Source organism: Heloderma suspectum, chromosome 17, assembly GCF_057233095.1.
Source record: "Heloderma suspectum isolate Gila_16-S chromosome 17, 16-S_ref, whole genome shotgun sequence".
NCBI lineage: Eukaryota > Metazoa > Chordata > Lepidosauria > Squamata > Helodermatidae > Heloderma > Heloderma suspectum.
Genome location: NC_139474.1, coordinates 8,554,805 through 8,567,131, shown reverse-complemented (window position 1 = coordinate 8,567,131; position 12,327 = coordinate 8,554,805). Strand labels below are relative to the sequence as shown.

Below are 12,327 nucleotides of genomic sequence, written 5' to 3'. Positions count from 1 at the left end.
CTTCCGCCAGGACGCCTTTAAACTAGCCAACAGATTTGCTCTATCTCAAAGCCTGCCACCACTGCTTTACTCGAAGATAAGGGCCACTCGTGAGCAGAATAAGTATGTTATGGGGAAGTTGTTTACAAGGCAAGGGAATTAAACAGTTCTCACAAGGGAGAGATCGGGGGGGGGGTGGAGAGCAAATCCACCTTCAACCTTTGGGAATACTCAGATTTCTGCCCTCCCACCAGCTCACAATCGTCACCTAAGGCACCTCTGCTACAAAACCCTCCTGACTAATATGTGTGAGTGACCTTCGAGTCCCTGACAGGTCTGAGCTGCTCTTTGTGCTAAGGGCAGTAGAAAAAGTCATTGAGAAACAAAACATTCACTGGAGATTATTTGGTTAGGAGAAAGGAACACTAGCCAAGCATCAGAGGTTAAAAACTCAAGGGGGGGGGGCAGCATTAGCCCACTCGTGATTTAGCCATTGTCCCTACGACAATGGTTAAGCTCATGCAATTCAGCTTTCTTTTTAAAAAGGATGTCTCTAGCCCTCATGGTTATGGAGAAACTTCTGAAGCATACTAGCTGAAGCCTCAGAAACAGCCCAAGTCCTGCATGAATGTTTCAAATTCCTAAGTGCCAACAGCAATTTCTTGTAGGTGCCCAGGCAGCCATAAGCCTGGAAGGCTTCCAACTTTGCTCTCCGTCTTCAGTAGCCTGCATGGCTCATCATTCCTCTTCCACAGCTACCATTTCCACCACCTCCAGGGCACTGTTAATTGTCCTTTCTAGTCACACACGCTCCCCTCCTTCTAGGCTCAGCCCTATTGTCCTCCTCAACTCCGTTTCAAGCTGTTCCCTGGAAGACTGCCAGAAAGAAAAAGCATCAATGCCCAGGGGCTTCCTCCCCCCCAAACCTTATACCAGTGACGAGCAGGGCCAGATTAAATTTCACATGCAAACACACCACTCCTATACCCTCGAGGGTATACAGATGGGCTCCTTCCTTCTTGGGTCAGGCATGACAGCGAGTCACAGCACTTGATGTGAAGCATTCGCGTGTGAGGAACTCCCAATGTTTCCAGAGCAAGAAGACACAGAAGTGACGGGGGTGGCGGTGACGAAGCTGTATTGCAGTGGTTTTCAAACTTCCTACCTTTTCACATCAACCCATCTGGGCAGGCAGTCTGCAGAAGATTCTGGTGCATGTTTCAGGGCATGTGCTCTGTTCATGCTGGTTTCTGGCCAGGTGTGTGGGACCTGGTCACCCTATGTGAACCGAGAACACACACTAGGACGACTGTCCCTCCCTTCCTGGTCTTCCCACTGAGGAACATGATTTTCCCAAAACACAGTTTGAGGACACTGCCACACTCAACCATATTCAACACATACCTTGTAGGGAGGGGCAAAGAGCAGCACACAGCTATACCGTAAAGCTAAAAATCCAAACTCAAACATGACACAGAACAGGGGAAGCTGCCTTATACCAGACTCAAACTATTGCTGCATCTAGTTCAGTATTCTTTATCCACCAGTGGTGGCTCTCCAGGGTTTCAGACAGGAGTCTATCCCAGCCTGACCTGGAGAAGATGAGAATTAAGCCTGGGACTTTTTACATGGAAAGCATGTGCTCTGCCACTGAGACACGCCCCTTCCCGCCTGCTCTGGGATCTGTTTTTCCCTATAGCATATGGTAAGGAACTGTAAGTGAGCACCGGAGGGATATTTGTAAGTCCTCAGGGCACGTACCCTGCAGCTTCCGAAGTTTTGTGACACTTTGCTTTAAAACACGCCAGACAGGGAGCCATAACGTTTTCCCGAATTTGTGGCCAAATGCCGAAATGAAAGCAGCAACTAGGTAGCCAACCAGACATAAAAAAAAGTAGCTTATCGTGCACAGGCTGATGAGTAGTGCTGTATTTCAGACGTGCTGTGATATTTTGGTCTTATACTGCAGAACCACAGAGAAGATCTAGCTAGCCAGACAGACAGTCCACCCACCAGACAGACGACCTGCTAATATTCACTGGGATCTGAATTTACCATTTTACGCAGATTTCTAATATGAGTGTGAGCAAACATCTTCAAGCATTGTGAACAAACACTGTTTTCTAGAAGTCCTTGGAGAAACTTTGAGTTCTCCAATAAAAAAAAAAAACTAGGCAGGGAATCTGAAATCACAGACACCCAACCTTCCTGCCACCCCCGCCCCTCATCAAACATATAAGGCAGAGTGGCACAGCCAATGAGGGAGATCAGGATTCACATTCCACCTCTGCCACAGGTTCATTCTGGATGAGTCTGGACAAGACACATACACTCAGCCTCAGTTCTCCATCTGTAAAGTGACCTATTTCACAGTGCTACATGTGAAAACTGCAGCAATTTGGGTTTCTTTTTCATTTGCTTCCTCATTTTGCAGTGTTTTGGCATTCTTCTTACAGCCACGATGATTAGGAACACACTTTTTAAAAGAAGAGAGTAGGAAAGCTGAAAGCATCTGCTTTCTAAAAAGATCACCTGTGAGCTACTGGGGGTATCGGTGTGGAGGGAGCCATTTCAGGAACCATCAGTGGCCCATACAAAGCTCATTCTGGTCTTTAAAAAAGTCAAATTGTTCAAAACGTTTAAACAAAAGTACTTTTACAGCCCTCCTGGTTTTCCGCTATGCTGAGGAGGATGCAGGCGACAACGTGTTTGTAGATTATTCAACGACACCAAAATAAACCCCAGGCACCTCTGTTTTTCTGGCCACGCTGTTGTACGCATGCCATCATTAAAAATAGCTGAGGTATAAAAGGAACCATTAATAGCAAGACTGCTCAGACGCATACATTAGACAGCTCCAGCTTCTTCATTTAGAGATTTGTATACAAGATTCCAGGGTTCATTCAAGCTTTTCCCGAACAGGTTTGTCTTCTACAATTCCACTCAAGAGTCTGATGCCTGGACCAGAATCTGAACTCCTGATATCCACAGCTTTCACTTTAATTGATTTTGTTATTTTATTTTTTTGCAAAAAGTAGCAAGTTTGTAGTCCTCAGTGTTCTGTAGATATTTGAAAACTTGCAGAGTCTGCCTGCCACCCCCAAATCCCAGCACTGTTCTGAAGCAGAGTTTTTGAGCCCAAAGCCAACTGTCTACCCCTCCCACATACACACACAGCTATACACCACTATCGCCTCTGTCCACTTGTTTGCACCCCGCTTATGCCAAGGTACTCTTCACCACAATTCTAAAGCTCATAAACACCACTCTACATATTAGGTTCTGAATAAAATGGTGGAAAACGAGCACATTTATGACAAAGAGAGAAAAGAAAACCAAGCTGGAAGAATGTTGACTACTACGCAGGGACTTAATAACTGATCTTCAACCCAGGATCTTTCCAGTTAGAGAATATGAATTGTTACTGCCTCCAAGTGCAGGAAATCCTGGCTAACAGTATGGTTTGTTACAGATCCAAGACAGAACGCCACTACCCTGGTTTTACTGGGCTTCCAAGGAAAAGCTTCTAATAGCTTCTATCCTGTAAGACTTTACCTGGGCAGGTAAAGTCTTACAGGATAGCAGAAGGGGAATTATTTAAACAAATGGAAAGGGGAAGAGAAACACGAGCACACGCAGTCTCCATCAAGCCCAGGTAAACACTGCCAACTGGGCTTACTCCCAATGAACGGAGACACACCTTGCCACTTCGCTCTGCAGCTCCCCGGAGGAATGAGGAGAATGACAAGTGCAATTTAAGATGCCACACAGGATTTTAAAAAGCCGCCCATAAGAGTGGGACCGTCGCCCCTCCCCTCCTCTCAAGTACTCACTAGCCCATTAATTCTCTTCCATATCGCAGCCGTCATGAGGGAGCCGTTAGAAAAGGTTAGCTGCTGCTTCTCACCAGCCAGCAATCCCTGTTTGTCCTATTCCTTGAGAGGGAACCAAAAGGTTACTTCCCTGTGTACGGCACTGGCTCCACCTCTTCCTCCCTCCCTCCAAAAGTAGCTGGAGGGAGGTACAGGGTGGATGAGGGGGAGGAGGGAGAGAGGGGAGAGATCTGTTCGCATTTTAGAGAATGCTTCCTGCTGTTTGGCAGCATACCTCTTACTCAGATGTGCTGTGAGAAATCTGGAGAACATGCAAAGCTGCACACAGGAAAACTGAAACCTGTAACAGTACTCTCCCCCTGCGTCCCACCCCCATCCCAAGCTCAGCCCTGGGGGGGGGGGGAGGGCTGGCATGCTTCAAGAAACATAACATACCTTGTCACAAATAATGCAGCGAGACACCGCTGCAGCTGGGAAAGATCACGAGAAGCTGACATAGCAGTGGTATGACAGGATGCGGGAGAAGTTTAGCAGGGCTGAGCGTGCAAAAGAAACATAATTATGCAAAAAAAAAGAGAAGGAAAAAAGAGCAGAGTCTTGTTTCAGAGAGGCAAAACAAGCAGGGGAAAATGAAAAGCTTGGTCATCCAGTCCATCTGTCTCCTCCTCCATATATTAAACCACATCTGGTTTGGTGTAGTGGCTACAAGACTGGGCAATGAATCAGGATGCCCCTGGTTTGAATCTCATCTCTGCCATAAACTCGCAAGGAGGCGTCAGGCAAGCTGCTAGTCTATCAGCCTCAGTCATCCTACTGAGGTCCCAGGATTGAAAGGCAGCACAGAAATGTACTAAAGAAAACAAGCCAAGTCACCTATGGTGAGTAAAAATAGTCTCCAGGTGAGCTGGGAAGGACGTTTTTATAAATTCGATGAATATTCGTTTCTCCCTACACACAGGCTTTTGATAGGACACAAGTTACTAACATAGGCTAACTGTCCATGTATTTCTTTTATTCCCCCGCCCCCCAGTTTTTAATGGACATTCACAATGCTGTATTTTTCATACCTGGAAATTGCCTTTTCCCTTGTTTTGTTTATTATTTATTTATTAATAATACTTACATTCCAGTTTATAAAATCCCTAAGCGGTTTAACTAAGCTATTCTTGCCTTTTAGTGTCTCCTTTTCATTTAATATGTTATTATAATAAAATATATAGATATGATAAATATACAATTAAATAAAAATGTTCACTGGCAATTATCTTTTTTGCCAAGGTATTTATATAATATCTAAGGCTTTATGCAATATTTAAAATATCAGAACATTTCCATACGGTTTAAGCTGGTGCCAGTACTTCATGAAGGGCTCTGAGGTTTCAAGGATTATTTCCCTGTTTTTGAGCCCATCCCATCATTTTTATAGTAAGTTTATTTGTACAGTAATACCCATTGCCTTGGGGCACCTCCAGTCCAGGTACCCTCCATACCCACTTCCCGGTGTCTTTGTACAGAGCACTATAATGTGAAAGGAATTTAGAGCAGGGGTGAGGGGGGTAGAGAAAATACTGCCATAGGGCGATAGCTTGTACCAGACCTCTCCTTCCTCTTTGTCTATGGTTCTTTGCTGGGTTGAAGAGAGTCAGTTAAAACATGTATTATCCAAGCTGGAGAAAGAGCATTCTTTACAGATCAGCTTAAACAGCTGGTGGTAGAAGGAGAGAAAAGAATAAGTGTGTGTGTGGCAGAGGAAACCACCCTGACCACTTGACTCCAGTTTAATTCCTCAAGCTGCTGTCAAATTCTAGATGGCAACTAACAGCTCTTCATATGCACAGAGGCCACGTCAGTGACTCCTTACACAGAGTGCTGCATTTCCATCGAGGCGGCCCAAACCTACCTACCTACCTATTTATTTAATATTTATATATGCCGCCCTTCAGCAAAGCTTCCAGGGCAGTTTGCAAACACAAGATTAAAAAGAAAATCAAAACAAAATATAAAAAATAACAGCATGTTAAATACATTTTTAAAAGCCTGGGAGAATAAAAACATCTTTGCCTGGTGAACCAGTGTAGTGGTTACAGCGTTAGACTGGGACTCGGAGATCTAGGTTCAAGTCCCCACTCGGCGACTTTGGGCCAGTCACTGACTCTCAGGCTAACCTACCTCAGAGGGTTGTTGTGAGGCATTTCCATGAAGAGGAAATTCTGCAAGTGGGGTCCCACTGCTGAGAAGGCTCTCTCTGGTTGCTGGCTACCTTACCTCGAATGTTTGAGGCACTTGGAGGAGAGCCTGTGAAAGTGACCTCAACGCACAGGCAAGTTCGTATGGGAGATGGCATTCCCCTTTAGGTACACGGCTCCTAAGCCATATAGGTATAAAAGGTAAATGCCAGCACTTTGAGTTGTGCTTGGAAACAGACTGGAAGCCAGTAAGGCTTTTCAATGCCAGACGCAATTCAAGAGCTTGTCCCAAGCCATCCAGTTCTCTGGTGCAAACATTTAAAAACAAAAAAGGAGAGTGGGGAAAGGGAGAGGAGGCAGAGGGCCTCTCCACCAGCCAGAACGTTCCACACTCCATCCTCCCTGCTGGTCTCTCCTGAGCACAAGGAGAGCAGTTTGGAAGGTATAGTCTGGGGCCTACCGTCTCCTGTGTGACCTGTCTAGGTGCTAGAGCCAGGCTTCACCAGAGCTTGCTGGCAAACAGGAAGACCTATGCCAGACATGTGAGGCAAGCAGATTTGGGTGGGTGGGGTTTAACCTATCATGACAATTCCAAGCTAAGCCATTGAGCCTGGAAAGCCACAGCAATGGTGGGGCAACACAGTTTCCTGGATTGTAATCTAGTGCCAGGAAGAGGATGAAAAGTAAGGCTCGAACACCGCCTCCCTGGTCCAACTATATCGTAAAAATGGGGTGGGATGGCTTGAAAAAAAGGTTTCCAATCCCTCAGAACCAACTTACTCACAAGACTTTTTTTTTTTTTTCAAAAGTTAGACGTTCTTAAGGTTTGGGATCCAGTTTTTTAGGGACCCAGGGTGCCCAGGCGTCTGGGATGTGACAAGGGAATTCATATAGTCCTCACCTTCACATTTCAGAATTTATCCTGGGGTACTGTGCTTCCAAGCACCTCCCTGGACCCATGCTCACACAAGTATTCCAGGAAGTTGCACCTTTCTCTCTCTCGTGCTCTGTCAACGATCCTTTTACTGGCCATTTCGAGAAAGGGCCTCCCTAGAAGCAGAGGTTACAGCAGATCCCACTACGGAAGCTACCAGCAGTGTTGCTGGTGGGCGAGTGCCGAGCCTTAGATTCGTTGGCTGGTCTTCAAAGCTTGTACCGTGTAATCCGAGACTGAACTCATTGCCCTCCTTCTGCCCTCTTGCATCGTCTCTATTAAAAAACATGCTGAAGACAACCTCTTGCAGAGGGCTCAGACCTTCCACTCAATTTCTGCCCCCCCCCAACAGCAAAAAACATCTCTGCTCAAAAGGGGAGCAGGGCCAACATACTGCTACAATGCAGTATGCTTTGCTGATGAAGCGGGGGCAATTCAGAAGTACTGGTTGCCATGCCCCTCCTTCAGGAAGCCAGAGTGAAAGTTTTGGCTCCCAGCTAGACAGCTGCTAACTAGAAAAACCACTACTTTGAAGAAAAGGCAATTTGGGTGGGGTGGATGCAGAAAGAGACCAATAAGCAGTCACCGAAGGGGAAACATTTCAGCCTGCCCATCCTAAGGTCCAAATGTAGCACAGCTCAAGGAGGAGCCTCCAAAACCTAGCCACATTAAGTACCGCTCTGCTGATCGATCTGAACACGGTAACACAGGAAACTGCCTCATACTCAGTCAAACCACTTGTCTATCTAGCACAGTGCTGTTGACACTGACTGGCTCTGTGGGGTTTCAGGAAAGAATTTCTCCAGCCATATCGGGAGATGTCCGGGATTGAAGTTGGGACCTTCTTCATGCAAAGCAGGTGCTCTACCACTGAGCCACATCTCAGGCTGAAGAGAGAGTACCCCAAACTCATTGTATTTGAAATAGAGAGAATGTGGTGTCATGGGTAGAGTACTGGACTTGGAGCAGGGGTCTGTGTGTCACTTTCAAAGCCCACTCAGCCATGATGTCCATTGAGTGACCTTGGGCCCGTCTGTCTCTCCCCGCCCCGCCCCCATAGCCTACCTCAGAGGGTTACTGTGAAGGGGAATGATACAGGTATGCCACCTCAAGGTCCATGGAGGAAGGACAGAATAATCATAAATGGAAGTATATGAAAAATACAGGGCTCAACTTGACAAGAGTTAAAGCTTCCGAGAAGTCTTTCCACCCAGGGACCCAGCAAAATGAAGCTATTTACAGAACGACTGGGAACCAGCAGCTGCAACGGCAGCTCTGTTTTTCTACAAAGTCACCTCACAGAGATATAAAATGGGTTTCACAGTGTTATTTTGCTTAGCTCTGTATATCATCCCTTCATTTCTATCTTTTTTTTTTTTAAAAGAGGACTAAGGATTGGTTATTACTAGGACTGCTGCCCAATTAAAGAAACCTTAGTCAGTTAATTGCCCAATACATAGAATGACTCATTAAAATCTGCATACAAGAAAAAAAAAAACCTTTGAAGGGAAAAGCCAACTTTTTAAGGGCAGGTGCCCATGCATTGGAACAGGGATCTTCTTGGAAGAGGCATTACTCCCCAAAGGAGAAAGGGAGAAAAGAGAGGGGATGCTTCTAAGCGGCCTTTGCTATCTGATGATTTTTCTAAGGACTTTTATTTTAAAGGTTTTTTTAAAAAAAAATCTGCAGCCCAATTAAGCAGGGCTCCTTTTTAGTCATTTTTTTTTAAATAGGAAACTGTCTTCTAACAGGTCAGATGACTTGCTTGTCTACTGTCTGCTTCAGGGGTTGGGAGACCAAATCTGGCTCCTCAGTGTTCCCAAATGGCCATGCTCCCTCCCCCTGGCCCCGCCCCCTTCCCCAAACCATTGATCCTTTGACAGTTTCCCAGCATTTGTGCTGCTTCCCCCTTTTTCTAAAAGGTTAAAATGCCTCTCCTAAGGCTTAGTTACTGGCTGTAAGAGCTCTAAGCTAAAACAGGCTGGTATTTTTTGTGTTTTGGCCCTGCCCCTTTTGCCTTTGGCCCTGCCCACCACTGCAATGCAGCTCCCAAGAGCTTCTCTGAAATTGAATTCAGTCCCACCCCTTGACTAGTCTAGCAGCAGCAATCCAGGGTCAGGCAAAGGGGGTGCAGCCGTCTTCCCCATCACCTGCTACCAGATCACGTGTGTGTTTTTAACTGGAGATGCCAAGGGCTGAACCTGAGCCCTTCTACGCTAAAGACTTGTGCTCTCACATCAAGGTAGGGTCCCCAGTTAGTATCTCAAGGTGAATTACTTACAAGCTCCTGCCCACAGGACAAGGCAGCTCCACTCCCTTTCCTGGTCTCCTGAGGCCACAATGTGGTTTGACCAACCCTCCTAGCTTGGTTCCATCTGGCCCCAGACCCATCTGCCTGGGATGGGTCAGTTGTGGAGACACAGGAACATAAGAAGCTCAGATTGCTGGTCCATCCAGCTCATTACTCTCAACTGGCAGAACCTCTTGAGGGTTTCAGACAGGAGTCTTTCCCAGCCCTGTCTAGTAATGCCAGGGACTGAGTCTGGGACTTTCTGCATGCAAAGCAGGTGCTCTACCGCTGAGCTACATCCCTGCCCCAAAGAGGCTGACAGGACCTGGCTAGTGAGTGTTTCAGGTAAGAGTACCTCCCCGACACTTATCCTCCTGGCAGCAGCTGCTCCCTCTTCTCGGATCCCATCCCAAGGTGCGCGCTCATGGGAAAGAATTCACACGCTCTCATGTCTGAAGCTGCCTTCATGAGTGCACTCATGTGCACTCATTACTGCGACAGTGGCTGAGTAGCCAAGCGAGAAATTGGCCACCGATGAAAGACTAGCATTCAGCTGGATCCAAAACCCACGGACCGTGGAATCTCTCCTCTACAGCAGGTCTAAACTAACATAGCTAAGCTAGGAAGATGGTGTTAATGCCAATTACCACTGCTGAGAGGAAGCAGGCTTACTGTAGCTCTTGCATTTCAAGGCCTTTTGACCCCAGTGTTTACAATTTTTCCTCTCCGGACCCATGCATGTGCGTGTCTCTCTGCCAACTAAGGATAACATTTCATGTATCTGATGAAACGGGCTCTAGTCCACAAAAGCTTCTGCTACAATACGCTAGGCTGCCACAGGACTCCTGGTTACTTTTAGATGAATTCAACCAATTCTGTGCCCCTATATTCAGACACACACACCCCGGCCCACACACACAGAGGCACATCACAACTCCCCAGGCCCAGGTTGTTAGAAACCTTCTGCAGTATTTCACTTCATTCTCTCTCTCTCTCTCTCTCTCTCTCTCTCTCTCACACACACACACACACACACACACAGAAGAGTCTGGGTGTAGGCTGTCGTGGGAGGCTGAGTAGGGGAGACCCCAGCAACAGCACTGTACATGGATGCAGGGGCATCCACAAATGTTGAGAGTGAGCACTATGCATTTTATTTGCTTAAATTCACTTTAAACACAAGTTTGGTAACTGCTTAGTCTATGCTTGGGGATACTACCAGAATGAAGGAAGATCTGTTGCTAGTTTGCAGAACACGGGTAGCCAACCTGTTGCATGCATACTCAAGCCACGAAGTAAGAGTGAGTGAGAGAGAGACAGAGAGAGACAGAGAGAGACAGAGAGAGACAGAGAGAGTGCGTGTGTGTGAGTGAGAGACACACAGAGAGAGAGAGAGAGAGAGAGAGAGAGAGAGAGTGCAGCACACCTGTAGGAGCAGAATGGCCTTAGAAATACCCCTGCCTATACCTCAAAACACTTTGCTGCCATTCCTCGGGCACAACTGAGTACTACCAAAATTCATACCAAGGCGTGGGGTGGGGTGGGGTGGGGAGGTATATGGCTGCATGTGTAGATGCAGTATGTTCTCAAGCGCTCCAATCACATGTGTTTTAGACTGAATGACTGCCCAGCACCTGAGAGCCAGTGTGGTGTAGTGGCGAGACTGTTGGACTAGGAGTCAGGAGACCCAGGTTCTAGTCTCCACTCAGCCATGAAGCTCACTGGGTGACTTTGGGCCAGTCTCAGACTCTCAGCCCAGCCTACCTCACAGGGCTGTTGTTGTGAGGATAAAATGGAGAGGAGGAGGATTATGTACACTGCCTTGGGTTCCTTGAGGAGGAAAAAAGGTGGGATAGAAATGTAATAAATAAATAAACAATAAATAATTCATGGTTTGTTTAAATGTATTTATGTATTTAAAATCATTTCTAGGCCGCATTTGATGGTAGAGCTCATACAAGTACTATATAAATTTAAATTAATGTAATACTTGACCATATTTAATCAGTAATTTGGCCACGTCTATTTCCTTTTTGGACAGGTGCCAAATAGTCAAACCTTAATATAATTCTTTTGTAAATACCCGCTCAACTCTCTCTGAACCTACAGTTCTTTCAAGCATCTGTCTCCCCCTCCCGCCGCTTCCTTTTCTGATATTGCTTAATCAGTTTCACTACAATGTCCCACTGTCCGGTGCACAATGGAGTCAGCTCAGGCAGTAGCGAGAGAATCTGCTCTTCCATTTGATGCAAGCTCTGCTTTCTAGCACACTGTAAAGCTACATCATGAAAAGGGCGGGGGAAGCCACCTCCATTAAAACATAAGCTACTGAAAATGCTGAAGAGGAGAAGCAGGAGAGGAAGAAGCATAAGAGCAACAGGGGCTGGAAGGAGGGTGCAGAAAACCCTACCACCCCAAGTCACGAGCACCTGGGGCTGGTGAAGGTATTACTGTTCCAACGGCGGGGAGAAGAAATAGTTTACATCTCACCTTTCCAGAAGGATCAAAGCAGCTCACATTCAAACTTTGCACAATACCCTGTGTTAAAGATGTGCTACACAGATGTGTTACCACAGCCTGGTGCTTGTCAGATGTGTTGGACTACAACTCCCACCATCCCCAGCCAGCATGACCATAGGCCTGGCATGCCACTCTGAAAGCCACGAGGGAAATCATTCCCTATTCCCGGGGCCAATACAAAGAGAAAACCCTGTCCCTCGCCACAGACACCCTCACTTCACGACCTGAAGCTGGACCAGGCTCCTCAAGACTAGCTTCGGCAGGTGGGTGGGCTCATATGGAAAAAGACCATTTCAAAAGCAGCCTTTCCCAACCTGAGGCTCCCCAGATGTTTTGGACTACAACCCCCAGCGTTCCTGACCACTGGCCAGCATGGCTGAGACTGCTGGGGGTTGCCGTCCAAAGCATCTGGAGGGCGCCAGGCTGGGGAAGGCTATTCTAAAGGTATGTAGGACCCAGGCTACGGAGACTTTACGGAAGTTCAGGCCAACCCCTTGAAATGCACTCAGAATCCTACTGATCATCTGCACTTCAATGCCAATTCTAGCTGGTAGGACACTATAGTGGATGCCCTTTGGACACTCA

General features: G+C 46.8%; 1 protein-coding gene across 7 annotated transcripts in view; it reads right to left on the bottom strand.

Annotated features, from left to right (window-relative positions):
- MARK2 (microtubule affinity regulating kinase 2) overlaps positions 1 to 12,327 on the bottom strand; it is a 134,614-nt gene that overhangs the window by 92,708 nt on the left and 29,579 nt on the right. The window lies entirely within an intron of this gene.